This window comes from Chanodichthys erythropterus, chromosome 21, assembly GCF_024489055.1.
Source record: "Chanodichthys erythropterus isolate Z2021 chromosome 21, ASM2448905v1, whole genome shotgun sequence".
Lineage (NCBI taxonomy): Eukaryota > Metazoa > Chordata > Actinopteri > Cypriniformes > Xenocyprididae > Chanodichthys > Chanodichthys erythropterus.
This window is the reverse complement of record NC_090241.1, coordinates 14,401,702-14,421,422: the sequence shown is the minus strand read 5'-3', so window position 1 is coordinate 14,421,422 and position 19,721 is coordinate 14,401,702. Positions and strand designations below refer to the sequence as shown.

General features: G+C 35.1%; 1 long non-coding RNA gene across 8 annotated transcripts; it reads right to left on the bottom strand.

The window, feature by feature from the left end:
* Nucleotides 1-11,201: 11,201 nt before the first annotated feature.
* On the bottom strand, nucleotides 11,202-16,509 carry LOC137010907 (uncharacterized). 8 transcript variants are annotated; one of them, XR_010893424.1, is made up of 9 exons: nucleotides 15,943-16,503; nucleotides 15,485-15,557; nucleotides 14,169-15,350; nucleotides 13,008-13,061; nucleotides 12,753-12,917; nucleotides 12,564-12,624; nucleotides 12,388-12,466; nucleotides 12,127-12,177; nucleotides 11,209-12,000 (listed from the first exon to the last, which is right to left on the bottom strand). It is a non-coding gene; the product is annotated as an uncharacterized lncRNA (long non-coding RNA). The 8 variants fall into 8 exon arrangements; XR_010893422.1 differs by having other exon boundaries at nucleotides 11,210-12,000; nucleotides 14,181-15,350; nucleotides 15,943-16,502; XR_010893423.1 differs by having other exon boundaries at nucleotides 11,211-12,000; nucleotides 12,753-12,856; nucleotides 14,181-15,350; nucleotides 15,943-16,502.
* Between the last annotated feature and the right edge of the window lie 3,212 nt (nucleotides 16,510-19,721).

Sequence of the window (19,721 nt, the reverse complement as noted above, 5' to 3'; positions counted from 1 at the left end):
TAGTGAAGTATATGGGGATGTCATTGTGTGGGGAGCCTTTTACAGTTTTTTTCAATTGCTAAACGACAGTGGGCACAACTGGAGTCACATGTGCAAAACTCTTAACTATAGTCTGCACAGCAGTAGTTCATGTGGATCAAACTCTAGTTCGTTTTTCATTGCTTGAACACAGTTTTCAAAACTCTACACACTTATCCCATGACTTTAACCACAACCTGCACAACACTGTGGATTTACAGCACTTTGTTCAAATGCTAACGCACTGCTGTCAAAACTGTGAACCACACATTCAAAACAGAATAGATTTCAGCCTTGTGCCTTTCAAACACTGTAATTTCAGCTGAAAGGCTAAGCAGGTGTCTTGTTTTAGACTTATTAGTGAACACACACACATATATATATGTAACTCATTACTGTAATTTCGTAAATTACTACAGACTATTGAAGCAAACTGCTAATTTCCATTTACCTTAAAGAACTGTTATGTTCTAAAAATTTAAATAAATCATGTGAAAGAATGTCACTCTTTTCTTTGAAGAAAATATTACTTTGTATGAAGTCACTGAAATTGTTCAAAATGTAAAGATGAAAAGTTAGTATTTTCTGTGTTGGTGTTTGATGCTAGTGTTTTTACTCTCAGTGTGTTCTGAGTGACAGTGTGTGTTATCACAGTGAGGGTTGTGCATAGTGTTTGGCTGCACTGAGCCTGTTTTGAGCCATGTGTTAACTGTTTAGCTCAGGTGACTGTTGGTAGTGCAGACTGTAGTTAGAGTTTTGCACATGTAGCTCCAGTTGTGCTCACTGTCGTTTAGCAATCGAAAAAAACTGTAAGCTACTGGTATTGGTGTGCTTCTACACTATGAAAAGTCATTTAATGCTTTGGAGAACAGGAGAATATTGTAGAATGACTTGCTTCCCACAAATGAAAAGTTGTTTTCAACAAAACCAATGCTCCTGTCCAAATTGCAAAGACAACCAAGAAGTGGCTTGCCTTAAGAACAAGTCCATCAGGCTCATGTTTTGGACTGGTCAGTGTCCAGATTTGAGCCCTATAGTGCATATTTAGTCTCACATTAAACTCAGACAAACTGGGGACATTTTTCAATTACTCATGAACTGTTTGAAGCCATTAAAGGATTAGTTCACTTTTAAATAAACTTTTGCTGATAATTTACTCACCCCCATGCCATCCAAGATGTCCGTTGTCTGTCTTTCTTCAGTCGAAAAGAAATTAAGGTTTTTGATGAAAACATTCCAGGATTTTTCTCCATATAATGGATTTCAATGGGCACCAAAGGGTTCAAGATCCAAATGACAGTTTCAGTGCAGTTTCAAAGTGCTTTAAATGATACCAGACGATGAATAAGGGTCTTATCTAGTGAAACGATCGGTCATTTAAAAAATAAATAAAAAAGTTTAAGCTTTTTTAAGTTTTATAAGCACAAATACTCGCGTTGCTCTGTTCTGGTATGCGCGTTTGTGACGTCACGTAATACGCAATTACGTTGAAAAGGTCATGCTTGACGGAGGCGGAAGTACCAACTCAGTGTTTACAAGTCAAACGTAATTTACAAAAAAAGGTAAAACAACTAATGGTTTTTCCATCCTGTGTTGTCAGTGCCATCAGACTGTCATACCCTTCCTCATCAGAACAAAAACACCTCTTAAAGTGGTCGCACACCGGACCCGAAGCGTCGCGTCTCTGACAACTCACAGGTACCACACACCGGCCACGCACATAATATATGCGCAAGCTCAATTTTGAATCGACTCCTGATAGAAGAGCTGCACAATGGGAGTGTTTTACGTCAACAGGGAAATGTTACATATGCCCATGCTTTAATATTTCGAGGTTAGTGTACATGGAAAAATGGCACAACAAAGCAAAAGGAAAGAAAGGCTGCGTTTATTATACATTTTTAGACTTTATTCAAGCTGTTAAACTAAAAATGTAAAACTAATGTATCTTGCAGCACATGGTGAAGTCAGTATGTACATTAACGATGATTTGAGAGAAATATAATATATATTTAATATAAAACAATGTACATGGTGCTCTGTGGTACGGCAGGATTTTGAGTCGTAGCGCGGTACCACGGACAGGCGCCGAATGTCACCGCCGGTGTGCTTACACTCATAGAAAACAATGCGTTTGAATTTTAAAGACGTGGCGCAGCATTGAGCTTCGAGTCCAGTGTGCGACCCCCTTAAAACGCTGTTGCTCAGTAACGGTGGAAATCCATTTTGTCCGGTAATGCAGCGAGATGGAAACAGGGACTCACCGACTGATTCTAATGGCAGGATTGAAATGGTCCAGTCGTGGCAGCATCTAGATTCTTCCTCTGTTGGCATTTGCCACATGTGCACCACCATGTCTCATTAGATCTTCGTCTGCCCGATGCTGGAGAGGTGTGTGTCGCCGCAGCAGTCTCTTCCATCTGCCTAATTTCTGTGTATTCCGGTTCAAAAAGGTAGGGCGGCGAAAAACTCATCTTCTCCTCGAAGTTCAAAATCATCTGACATTGTTATTTTAACTTTTTTTTGTAAATGGCGTTTGACTTTGCACGTTCAATCTGTAAACACAGACTCGTACTTCCGTAATTGCGTATTATGTGACGTCACAAACGTGCATACCAGAACAGAGCAAGGTGAGTATTTGTGCTTATAAAACTTAAACTTTTTTATTTAGTTTTTAAATGACCGATCGTTTTGCTAGATAAGACCCTTATTTATCGTTTGGTATCGTTTAAATCAATTTGAAGCTGCTCTGAAACTGTCATTTGGACCTTGAACCCTTTGGTGCTCATTGGAGTCCATTATATGGAGAAAAATCCTGGAATGTTTTCCTCAAAAACCTTAATTTCTTTTCGACTGAAGAAAGAAAGACATGGACATCTTGGATGACATGGGGGTGAGTAAATTATCAGAAAAAAATTTATTTAAAAGTGGACTAATCCTTTAACATTGAGTGAAACAATACTGACTCTTCTTCCTGTAAAAAGCTGTCTGCAAGTCTACCCACATGACTTAAACATTTACAGAATAGCTACAAAGGAGAAGGCTATTCCATCCTAAGTTACTTTATGTACAATATTTTTGCTAATTTCCTGACCAGTGATTAAAAATGGTTAAGACCAATAAAAGACCACTTTTTGGAATATTTTGTAGGGATGCACCGATACCAGTATCGGTATCGGCCCGATACCAAGCTTGTGTACTTGTACTCGTACTCGTAAAAATACCCCCGATACTAGGGCTGACCGATATATCGCATGCGACTGTCACGCGCATTTCGTCAGTAAAGCCGGTTCCCTGATTACCGCTAAATCGGCATCACCTGCTTTCAAATGGAGCGGCATTTAATAGACAGAGCCGTAGTTCACTGACAAGCCACGCAATATCGCGTTCATTATCGAAGGCGATTCATCTGCGACATGTACGCGATATTGCGCAGCTTGTCAGTGATCTACGGTTCTGTCTATTAAATGCCGCTCCAATCGCATGCGATATATCGGTCAGCCCTACCCGATACCAAAGACCGATACCTCACGTGACGTAACTGACAGGATTTTCCGAGCACAGAGACACCAGCGGCAACAGCAGAAACAATGTCAGCCTCAGAGGTGTGGGAATACTTCAAAATTAATGATGACAACACACATGCTTTCAGTCATAATTCGTTATTGATTAGTGAAGCGGGATAGGTGGAATCGCGCTGAATGACACAGACCAGAAGCGCGCTCTCTCGCGTGCGTGCTCTCTCTCTCTTTCAGTTCTCCTCGCGCCTGAATGGTCAAATGCACACATAGTTGTCAGAATGTCCATCATGTGGAGTTTCTCACATAAATACAGTCGGTTATGGCTTAGGTGGACCTAAACATTTGTGTAAAAACAGAATATGTGTCAGTCTCCATGGATTCGGTCTTAAAGGGACCGTAGCCTATATTTGTCATTAATGTTAATAAAACAACAAAAGATATTAAATAAATGTATACATGGTAAATAAACCTACTGTATCTGAAAAACAAGTTTATTTAATTTGTATCTCTATAGTATTTGTTGTATTGTTTGTTGTATTTTATAACAATTATATATATTGGTAGTTATGCCCTTTGAAGGTTATTGGACACTGTGAATTTTTTTGTTCTTTAAGTTTGTGACAAGCAAATAAAAATTATTACTTTTTTCATTAGAATAATAATAAAGAAGCTGTCCTACATTCATTAGTCTCACTGTGTTGTGCTTGGAAAACTGCAACATCACAAAAAAAAAAAATGAGAGAGAGAGAGAAATTAATAAATGTATAGGCATCGGTATCGGCACATCCCTAATGTTTTGTTATGTTTTTAGAAGAAGTCTCTAATGCTCATCATTTATTTGATCAAATATCCAGTAAAAACAGTAATACTCTGAAATATTATTATAATTTGAATTTTCAGCAGCTTGTACTCCAGTCATCAGTCACATGGCCCTTCAGAAATCATTCTAATATGCTAATTTGGTGCTAAAGAAATCAATTTTCTATTATCAATGTTGAAAACAGCTTTTGCTACTTAATATTTTTGTGGAAACCATCACCGACATTTTTTTTTAAAGAAAAATTATAAAAATGACTTTTGAATAATGAAATTAATGAATACTTTTATTCAGCAAGGATGCATTCAATTGATCAAAAGTGACAGCAAAGGCATTTATTATGTTACAAATAAATCTATTTCAAATAAACGATGTTCTTTTAAACTTTCGATTCATCAAATAATCTTGAACAAAATATATTATGGTTTCCACAAAAATGTTAATCAGCGAAATTGTTTTCAATGTTTATAATACCAATACCATTATAAATAATTGAGCACAAATAATAACTGATAATAAATACATTATATTTTAAAATACTTTAAAACAGAGAAGTTACACTGCCCTGCCAAAAAAAAAAAAAAAAAAAAAAGTTGCTGTTTGGATTTTAATAGGCAAATACTTAAGAGTCAATCGGTGGATTATTACAGTGATTATTATTTTTCTAGCATGTTTGGCACCGGAACGTTTAACCCTAAAAGATGGAGTGTGTAGCTTTTAATTTCTTAAACAACCATGTATTAAGATGTATCATGGCCATATTCCAGGATGACAATGTCAAGATTCATCAGGCTCAAACTGTGAAATAATTGTTGGGAGGGAGCATGAAGAATCATTTTCACACATGAAAATGTAAGTTTTTGGGATGTGCTGGAGGAGACAGAGAGAGAGCTCGCCTCTTGTATTGACAGTGCAAGAGGTGAGCACTCTGTAAAGTCTACTACAGCACATCCCAAAGACCTTCAATGAAGTTAAGGACTCAGAGGTGCCAATTCATGTGTGAAAATGCTCTCTGAACCATTCTTTCACAATTTTAACCCTGGTGAATCTTGATAATGTCATCCTGGAATATGGCCATGATACGTCTTAGCTACATACTATCTTTAAGGGTTAAAAGAACCGTTGCCAAACATATAACATGCTAGAAACATAATAATCACTGTAATAATGATCCTTATTTGTATTTGCCTATATTAAAATCCAAACAGCGACTTTTTTTTTTTTTTTTTTTGGCCAGGCAGTGTATTTTAAATTTAATAATGTTACTGTTTTACTGTATTTTTGATCAAATAAATGTAGCCTTGGTGAGCAGAAGAGACTTCAAAAACATAAAAAAATCGTAATGATTCCAAACTTTTGAAAGGTTGTGTATATATATTCATCTGTGTAGTCACCTAATTAAAACTGTGTTTCGGTTCTCACGTTTGTAAAGTTAACAGCACACTTTCAGTGTACAGGTGAATCTGAGGGAGTTTGATGAGTCACCACTGGAATAGGAGGAGGACACACCCTATTAACAAGTGTCAACTCCAAATATCTCCTTGGGTTCTGCAGTAATGTGGGTGTGGGATACAAAAAAAAAAAAGCTGGTCCACATACGAGGCAATGTGCAAACAAAATGTAGAAAGGCAGCAGCAACCACCCCCACCCCCAACACTCCCCGGTCCCCTCCAGGCTAAACTTACCCGACCTGATTTCTGCAGCCACCTTCCAATATAAAAGTTGGGAAACGCATTGTTGAACACCCTCCAGAGCAAATAAGATGTCAATGCTTGTTGTATCCTTGTAAAGGGTGGGAAGGTATTATTAATATAAATAATATGTGCATTTTCTTTCATTCTAAACATGATTTAGTGTCATTGGTGTTTATCCTCTCCAACAGTAAACTCAGCATGAAACAATTATGGACATTTTGAACTAATATGGATGTGCACTTCTATTAAAACAAGTCTTGTGCATTAGCGTTTCTCAGTATGACTGAATGGAAAGGAGGAGGGAAGGTTAAATAAACAGCTAACTGAAATCCCAGGGTTGGCTCTTGGCAAATACAACTTTTTGAATTGGCATGATTATATATTTATGATTTATGGTCAGCATGAGTGTTATTGTATGGGATATATGCATAAAAATCTCAAAATGAGAGCTCAAATATTGTCCTCCAACATCTATTCTGTTTTTTTTTTTTAATAGATTCTAATTATCCATTGTATGTTGTTAATGGCAAAGTCAAGTTCTGTTCTTGTCCTTCTTGAGCTTTTGATACAGAGAGACTGGTAGTAGGTTTTTGGTTGTTTACACACAGTGATTCATAGTTAATTGCCATGGCTTTTTGCATGATGAAATCAGGATTAACCTGTATCCTGAAAAGCTTATTCCACAGGAGAGCAATTCACTTATGTTTAATATCGCTGATATATGAATGAATTACTTGATAGATGCAGAGGTTTCATCAGGAAGCTTGCAGTTGTACTGTGGAGAGGCTGCTAAAATTAATGTTCCTAATGGACAACTGAATCCACAGAATCCACAGTATAAATGAACATAATATAATACAAATGACTAAGTATCCATATATTAACCCTTTGTGTTTCTGTGTATACTGTGTAGTATATTGTGTAACATAACTTTTCATTCCTGTTTTTTTTTTTTTTCTCATGGGGGGGATTGCATCACATTGGGAATAAACATGCCGAAACACTCCTCAAACTGTGCTATTAAGCACATTTCTTCTACATCTGGGTTTTAAAACGCATTTTTGTTGAGCAAAAATGTTCACAGATCAACTTTATCTAACATTGTTTACCGAAAATTGAATAATATAATGTATTTCCTCATAAATTTTATTACTGCATTTATTTAATTATTTATGTATGTGGAAGTGTTTATGATAATACATGATAACTGCATCTCTGCATAAGTCTCACAATTATGTTTTTTTTATTTATGTTTTATGTTTACCAAAAAAAGCACGCTGAAGAGCAATACTGGCTCAACAGTGAAGATGGCAGGCTTTTGTGAAAACATTGATATTGATATTAATAAAAGAACATTACTTAATTTTGGTTTAATTGTATTTTGTGAATTCTTGAATGAAATATGAATTTCATGAGTTCACATATCCATATAATTAAATAGAGTAAAGTTATGCGTATTTGGCGTGCTGTCCGGGGAGAGGGCTCCGAGCTCGGAATTTTGGCCCGAACCCAGAGTACTCCCCTCGGTGTGGTAAAAGTAGATAGAACTATAAGTGAAGCGATGGGGTGGAGGAGGGATGCTGATAAACTCTCAGATGAACAGAAGTCAGTCTGCTGAATTTATACCTTTTGACATTGGTTGAGTTGATTAACTGAATGCCCTCCACCTGTGCTAATTAGGTTAATCATCTGAACTTGCTCCTCCCGAATTTTGTTAATAAAACATCATTCAGTTAGGGGGAGGCATTTATACAAAAACTATTCACCTAATTTCCCAACATTTACCACAAAATTGTGCTCTAAAATGTCTGGTGTTTTATGTCAAAAAATCAAAAATAATATTCCATTATTAGACATATTGCAAACCAAAGAGTGTTAATAGACCTTACTCAAGTTGAATGATAACTAACACAACTGTACAGCATAATAATATAAACATACAGAACATCTTTCTACATAGGTACTTTTATATGAAACTCGTAACATCTTATTACACAAACAGATAAAATTCCTATTATAACATTTATGTAAAATGTGAACATTGAAGAACAAATGGCATTTCTGGAGGGACCTGAGTGACTTTGTATTATTTGTGTTCTGTAACTGTTATGTTTTGATACACTGTAAAAAATTTTACGTAAAATCAACAGTAACTTACTGGCAACAAATAGCCAGCAAGCTTCAGTATTTTATTCCACGGTAATATTACTGTAAATCTGACTACAGTAGTTCACAACATACTGTATAATAACTTACAGTATATTTATACTGTAAAATTAATTACAGTTCATGTTTTTGCACTGTATTTTAAAATACAGTAAAGTTATTATGCAGTATAATTGATTACGGTAGTTTTTATATTCACATATATGCATATATACACAACATATAACTAACTACAATCTGTTACATGCTTAAAAAATAATTAAATATAAAGGCTTGTATGCAAAAAAAAATTTCACAGTTATATTACTGATTATTAGATGTCACATAAATTATGACAACACTCAGAAGTCCATTTAAAAACTTTTATTACAATTTAATTCATTAAACGGTAAAAACACTCTCCAGACTTGACAGGGCCAATGCAGATCCCAGGTTTTTGCTGCCTATAGAGAACAAAACACAAAAATTGAGTTGCACTACAGCTTGACAGACATCAATGTGATAAACAGACTTGAAAATGACTTACCTCTTTATTAACCGAAGAGCGATACTCATCAGCACGCTGCAATGTCGAACAACATACACGCTGAAAGAAATGAAAAACATATTCAACACTGCATAGACCTACACAGAGATATTCGTTTCACAATGCATCCCCTTTCTGAATGATCCTGATCTCCTCAATCCATTACAAAGCTAAAACCGCTCACATTTTATGAATTTTACAGCGTTCTTCAATAGCTGAAAATGACTTACCTCTTTATTAACCGAGAGAGAGATACTCATCAGCACGCTGCAATGTCGAACAACATACACGCTAAAAGAAATGAAAAACAAATTCAACACTGCATAGACATCCTGATCTCCTCGATCCGTTACAAAGCTAAAACCGCTCTCATTTTATGAATTTTACTGCGTTCTTCAATAGCTGAAAATGACTTACCTCTTTATTAACCGAAAGTCATGCATAACATTAGTGCAACAGGTCGATTTCGAACATAGCTTTAGGCTTAGGCGCGTAAGGCCTCGATCGCGACAGGACACACACACACGGTGTAAGTTACACACAAATGTTCAGAAACAAGAACATTTCGATTACTTTGTTCTGAACTTGAAATTATTAACTAACATTAACAGCAAACCTTGTGATAATTAGTATTTGGCTAACGTTAAAGTTAGAATGTTTGTGTTACAAAACTACTATCAAACCACCGATTATTTAACGTTAACGTTAGTGGTAACGTTAAAACGAATATCTTCCCATTTTGGGTGAAACTTTTAGAAATACACATCTTTAAGATATTGAATAAAATTGTATATCTCACCTGACTGGTTCTTGTTGGTCTTGCTCATCCTCAAAGGCTCAGCAAATGAACTGGAAAATGAGCGCGGGCTGACGGTTTAGATGATTGGTTGCCAGGTATATCCCTTGCGATTCCGCTCTTAATTAGTGTGTTTAATAGAAAGCAAAATATATAATATATTAATATATTAATAATAATAATAATAAAAGAATATCATGGGAATTGATTTTATCTATTTACCTAGCCTATATTATTGACATCTACATCTCTACAACTACCTCCCACCCACAAAATTGTTGGCTATAACTTATGAGATTAGTTGGTTTTGTGTCAAAATCTGGCAACCATAAAGATACGCAATTAAAAAACACCCACATAAAACATTAAACTTTTTTTAACTATATGCTAAATGCCTTAATATATGGGTTACCTTATGAAACGATGTATTATAAAATTCCTTATAAATAAATATATAATTAATAAATAAAATTCCTTGTCTGTTGGATTATTACTGTCATCAATTTAACAGTAATATAAGGATTACTGTAATTATTTTCCCACTCTATTGTTTTTTTCAAAGAATAGCATAAATTGACAGCAACTGTCCTGTAAATAGTTTCTACAGTAAGACAAAGCTGGAAATACAGCAATAATACTGCAAAAGTTATAAAATTGACAGCAACTTACTGTAAACTGTTTCTACAGTAAGCTTTCTCTGATAATACAGCAATAATACTGTGAAAACAACAGAAATCGTTTACAGTGTATGCTGTCTGTGTGCAGAACAGATGGGGCCCCATCTAAAGTGTGAGTGTTCTGTGCCAGAGTCACCAACTTGAGAAGCAAAGAGTGAGTTTATCATGGCAGGCCCATGCAGTGAACATACAAAAAGTCAGTAGTACTGATGTAAATGAACTAGCCAAACAAGGCTAGTTGCAATACAAACTGTCATGAAAACATTAATTTTCATGCAAAACAAAACGGAATTTTGCTATTTGAATATGCAGGTCTTTAGTTGGCCTGGTAGGCTTTGTTTTAAATTTACAGTTAAGATAAAGATTTTTTGAGATTGGCGTGGGAGAGGATTGATGGTTCCTAGGAGGTGAGTGGAAGGTTTCCTGAAAGCTAAGAATCCTTGACCCATAACCCTTTCACCCACTCATTTAGACCAGTCACACACACACACACACACACACACACACACACACACACACACACACACACACACACACACACACACAAGAGAGAGACATTAATTTAAAAGAATTTTACAAAAATACATGCAATGCCTCTCCCCCTCTCTCCTCCGGCACACCCTTATGTGTACAAAGACTATGACACCCAAAGGAGTAACTTATAAGAAAAAAGAAAAGAAAAAACGTGGAATCTTCCGATAATGAATAAGCTAGTATACATTTGAAAAGTATACTATGAACTTATGCGTTAAACTATTGTCACAATCGTAGTTACAATGTCATTGGTGTACTGTTACACTAAAGCTATTAGTCAAAAGTTATTTTTACATCTTTAACATTTTCTTGTTTGATGGCAGCTGCATAGTATTCTAATTTTTTTTATTCAGTTGCTAGTGTTGCTTTCAACTACACTCTAAGAAGAAAAGGTTCAAAAATGAACCTTTTGAGGTTCCTGGCGATTGCAACTGTGGGGGAACCTTAAAGGTTCATTTTTGAACCTTTTTAAAAAGGTTCTAATTGGAACCTTCACTTAAAGGTGCATTAAAGCCCATTAAGGTTCCATTTTGAACCTTTTCCTTTTAGATAGCAATAACATATATTAATAATAATTATTAAAATATAATATAAAATATACATTAACTATATGTCTTATATATAACTTGTATAACTATATCTTAATCCCATTTCAAAACATTGAATACAGAACACAATGATTGTCTATAAAATGTTTAATACATAAATATAAAATGTGAGCACAGGCACCAATGGACAGAGAAAAAAGGAAAATTGTTTGTTATCATTCAAATAAATAAATAAATAAACAATCAAATAAATAAATTCATTCATTAATCTATACATTTCCATCAACCTTTAACAGAATGTAGCTGAATATCTATCATTTTTATATTATTTTTAATAATTTAATTTTTAATTTATATATAATTTTTAAGATAATGTTTAAACAGGACATTTTTATTTTTCAAATAATGTTAAGAGTGTTTCTCGGCTTTGAAGCATATTCAAGGTTGAAGATTAAGTACATTGTCATTAGAATAACATGGTCATATGACCTGGTCATATCGTCTACTTCACAGACTTTCTCCCCTTGCATCATTATTTCTAAAACAGACCGCATCCAAGTGTAACCCGTGTGGCTCGCTTATGCCCAGCGTGATGTGCGGCCAGCGACACCGGGTATTAAAACTTGGTCTGCGTTGTGTTACGTTGTGTTGAATGAAGAGACAGACACGGGACAGCAAGCAGTCGATTCACTGGATCTTTTTACTGAGTAAAAGAGAAAAATAAGCAGCCTCAGATTGAGTGGCCCTTATATGACTCTCTTCCATCGAATCACATTTCAAAAGGGCGGAAGAAAACATGAACATAAGGAAAATAATATAGAAAACATACCTGTTTAACAGAGACAAATAAGCAGCCTCAGATCCAGTGGCCCTTATAACACTATAAAACAAATATGGTGCGCCTCCATTACCATGTGCTTGTTTCACATAAAAGACAGAAATATACCTCAAAGAATGTAAAATATCAAAAATAATCCCAAGGATAGATAAAACAGTACTTTACACATAAGTTTGGGTTGAAATAAAGATATAAAAGATATAATTAACATTAGGATTAAATAAAATTAACAGGATGACAAAAGAAACCTACCTCTTCCATCGAATCACATTTCAAAAGGGAAGAGGAGGAGACAGGACAGGAAATTAGGTCATACTGTGACCTCGCATCACTTAAAGGAGAAGCGCACCTTTAGATCAGGTATCATAAAACGTATATGAACAATTTTGTGTGAATTATAACAATATTTACTAGTATACTTTGTATACCTGTTACACAAGGCACATCCATTTACAGTATATACAGCACAGGGTTGGGTGTACGTGGTTCCTAAACAAGAAGAGAATAATGTTATATTCAATATAACATGTATGTATTCAATATAAACGTATTAAATGATACATAATTTCCATTATTATTTGCTTTTAAGTCACAATTTGAAACACAATTTTACTCACAACTGAGGTGACATTAAGGGCTGGATATCATGATAATATTTCCTTTGTGGAGTGATGTTTCATATAGTCTGTCCCCTCACTCTTTGTCCGTGTCATTTAGTCCTCTAAAAGGATTTGGTGATCATCAAGCATTTGGTTTTCATTTTATCCAAGTGGATCCCAACGCTGTAATCATCTTCTCCTGAATAAATCTACCCACAAAAATATGTCTGCTATTCTTAAAAAACTTAAGTTGATTCTGTCTGGGACACTTACCCCAACTGCCCTTGACCTCTTTTGATACACATCTTGGTCAGACAGATTGTCCATCTAAAAAAACAAAAGAAATATATTATTACGCAAGTGTGTAATTTTAGAGAATGGTGGAGAGTAAAAACAGTTCTCTATATTTCCAGGTCTCCAACAAGCGAACAATTAAACAAGGTGTGTTCAGCCATTGTTACAAAATACCAGTGCCCGGTTGCATAAAGAGAGTATTTTTGGTGTTCCAGAAAAACAAAAATAAGGACTTAAATAGTGATGATGAGTGTGTCGAATCAGCGGTTCGGAGCGCCAAAGTCACATGATTTCAGCAGTTTGGTGGTTTGACGCGCAATCCGAATCATGATTCGACACGCTGATTCATAACGTTCTGAAGCTTAAAGGGGGTATAATGCTATATTCTGACTTATTTACACTGTTAAAGGGTTGGATTCTCATGCTAAACATGGCCAAAGTTTCAAAATACGAGTTGGACGAATGACGGAGTACTGTATTTCTGTGCCAAAAATACTACACCAGCTTCCTGCAGCAGTATTTTGAATTCGGCCATCACTAAATAAGTTGTTATTTAGTTTTTTTGGCACACCAAAAATATTCTCATGGCTTTATAATATTAATATTGAACCACTGTACTCACATGAACTGATTTAAATGTGTTTTTAGTACATTAATGGATCTTGAGAGAGGAAATGTCATTGCTGGCTATGAAGGCCTCACTGAGCCATCGGATTTCAACTAAAATATCTTAATTTGCATTTCGAAGATTAATGAAGGTGTTACAGGTGTAGAACGGCATGAGGGTGAGTAATAAATGACATTATTTTCATTTTTGGGTGAACTAACCCTTTAAGGTGCTTTATGCAACCGGGCACAGATAAGAGACAAGACTGGAAGAGTGTATGTAAGAACATGTCAAAGAGCCCTTCAGTTTATATATATTAGCCATGTAAGTGAAAAGGTGTTATTTCATTTGGCATACTTACATCTACAATACTTGCCAAATTTTTAGTGTCACAAGTCCTTGGACCCTTGGTAAAATACCCCATTTCCTTACTTTGCTAAACCTGCTACGAATTTAATTTAGTCTTTCAATACCAGTCAAATGTGATCTTTCTTGAATTAGTTTTTAAGCATCTCATGCTATGTGTCGCTTACCTGGTTCCTTACCTGTTCGTCTCATAATTGAGATCCCTCACTTTCATCATCCTTTGTCTTCAGTCCAGACCAATCCGCTCACCATCATCTACAAATACAAAGAGACTGTTATCATCCAGCTAAGTTCATTCAACCTGTCATCATTCAATCTACTAACCTGTTTATTCTCCCCATCTCTGCCACCTGCAATAATAAACCTTTGTGAACTGTATTACCTCTGTTGTCTCCTTCTGTCCGTGACACCATGACTCCTTTAAAAATAATATTATGTAAAATACTATAAAAGGTTTTATGAAACTGCAGGGCTCTTTGACACGTTCTTACATACACTCTTCCAGTCTTGTCACTTGTCACCAGGGCTAAACTAACCTTGTTGTATTGTTTGCTTGCTTTACCTGAAATTAAAGAAAGGCAATTTTAACCTCCATCTTTCTTTAAAATTATGCACTTACCTGTACTTCACTGTTGGAATTATGTGCACATCTGATCAAACAGATTATTTTTTAACTCCATTTGCTTTGTGATAAAAAAAAGTAATAAATACATTTTATAAAGAAAAAAAATCTCCACTCTCCTTAAGTTTTTTTTGTATTGCTAGTGGGGTAGCTGATAAATTTCTGGTCACCCTGTTTGAGCAATACGTTGTGTTGAGATTGATCCATGTGAAATACCAAATCAAGTCCTACAAAAAAACAAAAAACTGCAGAGAGGTGCATGTTATAATGGTACTACTAACAGCTCAGTAATTTGTAATGATAGCAATATAGTTTAGCTAAAAGTATGTGGAAACCTAACCATCACACCTATACAAGTTGATGGGCATCCCATTCCAAAACGGGAATGCAATATAAGTTTAAAGCAATGTAAGTTGTTTTGGATAACAGTGTCAACTAAATACATACATGTGAGAAAATGCTAGTCACTGAATTCTTCAGTACAACCTATTAAGTATTTAAAAAATGTAAATAATAATTAATAGAGGTGTCCACATACTTTTTTAAAACTTTAAGAGTAGATGTAATAAACTTACACATGAATGGTGTTTGTGGTCTTGGTAGGCATCTCAGTCTTTAGGTTTTCTTCTAATCTTATGAATTTAACTTGATCCTTCAATTTAGGGAATATTTTAGGTATCATAGTTTTCAGTTAGGTTCATTCAAGTGTCCGCATCAATTCCATTGTCTGTTAAAACAACAGGATTCAATAGGAGAATGTCATATCTTCTTAATTGTGAAAATGTCTGTTTTGCTGCAATGGGGAAGTTAAACAGAGTGTGCATTTTTGTGAGATAAACCTTGAAATGTAGGGATGATCACCTGGAAACTGTTGCCATCAACCAGTCAGCCACATGGATTTTCCAGTGAATCAGCTCTGAGCTTATTCTTGCCTCTATATGCAGAGAAATATTGCAATTTAGAAAACAATGCGTTATAAAATATGAATAAAAATAAACTTTTCATTTTTACTAAATTCTCTCTCTCTCTCTCTCTCTCTCTCGAGCGCGCGAGCAAACACACGCGCACACACAGTAAGGATAAAAAACGGGAAATATCTTGAAATAGTACATGTGGGAAAGGTGTAGTAAGTGGTACACCCGGAATTATTTCTCCAGGCCGTTAAATTGACAATATTGTGGCCGAATTAACACGACGTGTCTGCTTAGGCCCGTCGTCATTTATTCATTATCACACACCTTAAAGTTTATGACATTAAATAGGTGTTTCATAGCTTTTCAAAAAGTTAATAGTTTATTTGAGACGTTATGTTGTCTTACCTCAGATTTTTGTGTCGTTCCGCTCAGTCCCACTCGGGCCCGCTGCTGCCGCTTCAACATTTGTAACGGTTTTTTCCACGTGACCACTGACATCATTGCGCGAGAGAGACTTGTGGAGATTCAGTGCATTGCGTTGCGTACCAAAGCCCAGATGAAAACATTTAAAGCATTTTGAAGGATTTGCTTATTCATGCTTAAAAACGAAACAATATTAATAATCTCGTTTACTTTTAGTGAAAATAATGTACTTTTGAATTGCTAGTTATTTGTCAGTATTCTTATTTTGTAAAAACATTTAGGCACAAGCAATCTCAGCACAATGATTAACAACAGCTGTAGTAAAAGCAATAGTAGTAGTAGTAGTAGTAGTAGTAATGATAATAATAAACTAAATAAAGAAAAAAATAATCTTCCTGATGAAACCTTACACAATACAATTATGAAATGTTTTCTAAAACATGAGCTAATAACAAAGTAGATAAAGTTGGAACAGAAGGAGAGATGAAACACGTAAAATAAATTGCCTGTGCATCACACTTTACTCATGATTTTTGCTCTAAAACTGCATAGTGTCCTTTTCAATTGGGGAATATTTTTTCGGTTGTCTAAGCGAAAGATATTGAACATAGTCTATTTTTAGGGCTAAGAATTTCACGTCACCTCTCCATTTAACATTGAACAGCTTCTTGTCCATTTATGAATGTAAAACTGAATTTTTATTCTTGGTCTTCTTAGTTTATGCTTTAAAAATGGACAAAAAACATGGTGTCTTTCAATGTTATGATGCAATTTATAGAAATGTGCGGGGAGGTCGGGGGGTACAGATGAAACACTGTATCGACTGTACACTCCAATCATATTAGAAAAGGTTCATAAACGAACCTTAACTATACACAGGTTCTAATATGAACCCTGTTACCACAACAAAGGTTCTAAAAAGAACTTCCAAATAACCAGTTTACCTGTAAGTTCAACTTTGAACCTTTTTGATAGTTAGAAGTTCATATTTGCACTGTAAAGTTCTTTATTGAACTCCAAAGGTTCGACCTCTTCTAAGAGTGTAGCTAACATTCTCACAGTCTCTCTCTCTCTCTCTCTTTTTGTGTGAATGTATGTGTGTGTGTGATCCTTGTAAAATGCAGAAAGTTTTCTGTTTTGGGTAGGTTTAACAAACATACAAACATCTTCTGTCTTAAAGAGAGCATGCACATGACATGAAGCCTGAGGCGAAGTCTCTTATCAAACAGCAGTGAAACTCATGAGGAGGCTGTTCGTTTCTGAATAATATTATCCATATACAATTGGTTTTGGCTTTTTATACAATAATGAAATATCCTATATGCTAATAAAGCAGTAGTATTGTACTAATTTTAGTATCAATATTCGATCTATCTAATGTTCCAGAGTAAAGATCTATGAATGGCTGTTCTGACTAAACTCTGTAAAAGCATGTGAAATTGAATTGAAGACTCATTGACGTCACCTGACATCACAAGATTCCTCAATTCTCAGATATTGCCCCTGGTACTTGACAAACTGCCAAACCAGGCAATTTAAAATCAAGCCTTTCTGTTGAGAGTGCAGAGATAAAATAAAATGTTTTTTTGTTGCCTTTTGTACAGTTTGAAATATTTGGGCAGCTGATACTTTCTTTGATGGTGTGGAATTATAGCAGCATAAAGCACAGCTTGCAGTAGGCCTATTTTCTACATACATACTTTATTTTGTCATAAAATGTTTTAGACTAGCTTGCTTCTGTTATAAGTGTTCCTGTAAATGCTTAATGTCTCGAAAATAAATGAACAATTTAATAAAACCAATACAAAAATATGCATACTTCATCATGTCCTAATGTTTAAAATATTGGTTAAAAACATGGTTGCATAAAAATTCACATGAAAACACTGGTCATCATATAAAAGGGAAGCAAAATTTCCCAAATTATTCTAAACCAGCAATACTGATATTCTAAAAGTACAGAACACATGTGCTTGGCCCATAGTTCTCTATTCAGTGTGTGTAAGCATTAGTGTACAAGGAAACAAATCATATACTTGTACTTTACCTGATAAGTATTACTCCAGGAGAAGTATAAGCACTCCTTTTAATTTTCCACTTGACAGGAAGTACTAAAGTACTTACTAAGAGAGGCACACACAGGGTTGGGCAAAAATACATCAAAATGTATTTTAAAATAAAATACCAAATACCTTAATTTTAAATGTATCAAAATAAACTACAAAATACAGCAGCCACACCATGTATCAAAATAAACTACTGTATTGATGTATTTTGAAAATACTAAAAAATACTTTTACAAGGGAGCGTGAAATTGGCCTATTTGATCTATCCCTTCACCATTACACTGACTGACAAACAATGTTTGATAGCAACAGCTTTTCTCTGCCCGAGTCATGCAATAAATCTGACATGCAACCAGTTAAAAGGCACAATATGTACAGCAGGATTTTTGGATTAAAATATTAAAAACCTCTAGTACAATGTTATATATTTTGTTGACTTGTGTACTTACATTATCCTAAATGTTTTCAAGAATTATTAAATCGAGAGAAATAAGGAATTTTAAACAAGACACAGGCTGTGTCCGTGCATCGCCTATCAATGACATAATGCCCTCAATTTCCAGTTTTATTTAGTAGAAACCATGGAAACATCAAAGCTTTAGATTCCTCATCTGTCTAATAAAACATATTATATGTTTTATTAGACAAATGAGGAACTGTTTGGATTCATTCATCAGCAGACAACAGCGCTGCTTTACTCTGCATACGCTAGACCGAAAAAAAGCGGAAGCAGCAACTTTGGCATAATAAATGTTCGCTTGTGTCGCGCTCGTCTCTCATTAGCAGTCACTCCAGCAGTCTCGTTCAGCTCCAACATCACTCTGTAACATTAATAATCTCATCCATGAACATGATTTCTGACCGAGTCCCGTCCTGATTCTTTTCCACTGGCTGTAGACGTGAAGACAACACCTTCCATGATTCCACAAAATCAAGGATAAGCGACTGAATAAGCGACCTCTAGCAAGTAACTTTAAATATTGTGGCTTTAACAGATCAAATATTCACATATCCCTGTGATCTCGCAGATGAAAGTTAGTTTTAATGTAACCAACAGTATAATGTTTGCGAATGACTCATAATTGTATCCTAATTTCGTTACTTGGTGTTTGGTAATGAAGGGCCTACTTTCCATCAGCAACACTGACTCAGTCACAAACAAGTCATTCATAAGAAGACAACTGATGGCACCTGTATCCATAGCAACTAGTTTCTAATTAATTAATCATTTGATTGTTAATCATAAATATAGGGGGCTGCTGCTCGTTATAATAGTTTTCAAGAACATGTAAATTGGTAAACTATTTAGCCGAAGCTACTAAAACCAACACCTAAACTTAACATCTGTTCTGATCCCAACAAGTCTGGGCAAACTATTGAGTAAGCACCAATCAGAGGCTGCATTTTTATGATGTCATCATGTAGACTTAGAGAGTATTTTACAGTATTTTAAAACTACAAAAATACAAAACACATTATTTTGATACAAAATACAAAGACATTTTCATCAACCCTCTCAAATACGTATTTGAAATACATGTATCATAAATACTGTCCATCCCTGGGCACACAGACATAGTAGATTGGAACTTTCATGAGGTTAGAGCAGGGGTTGGTCTGACAATATTATTATTAGTTATTAGGTATTACAGAGGCCCATATTTGAGTGGATGCAAACAAAAAAACTTTTTTTTT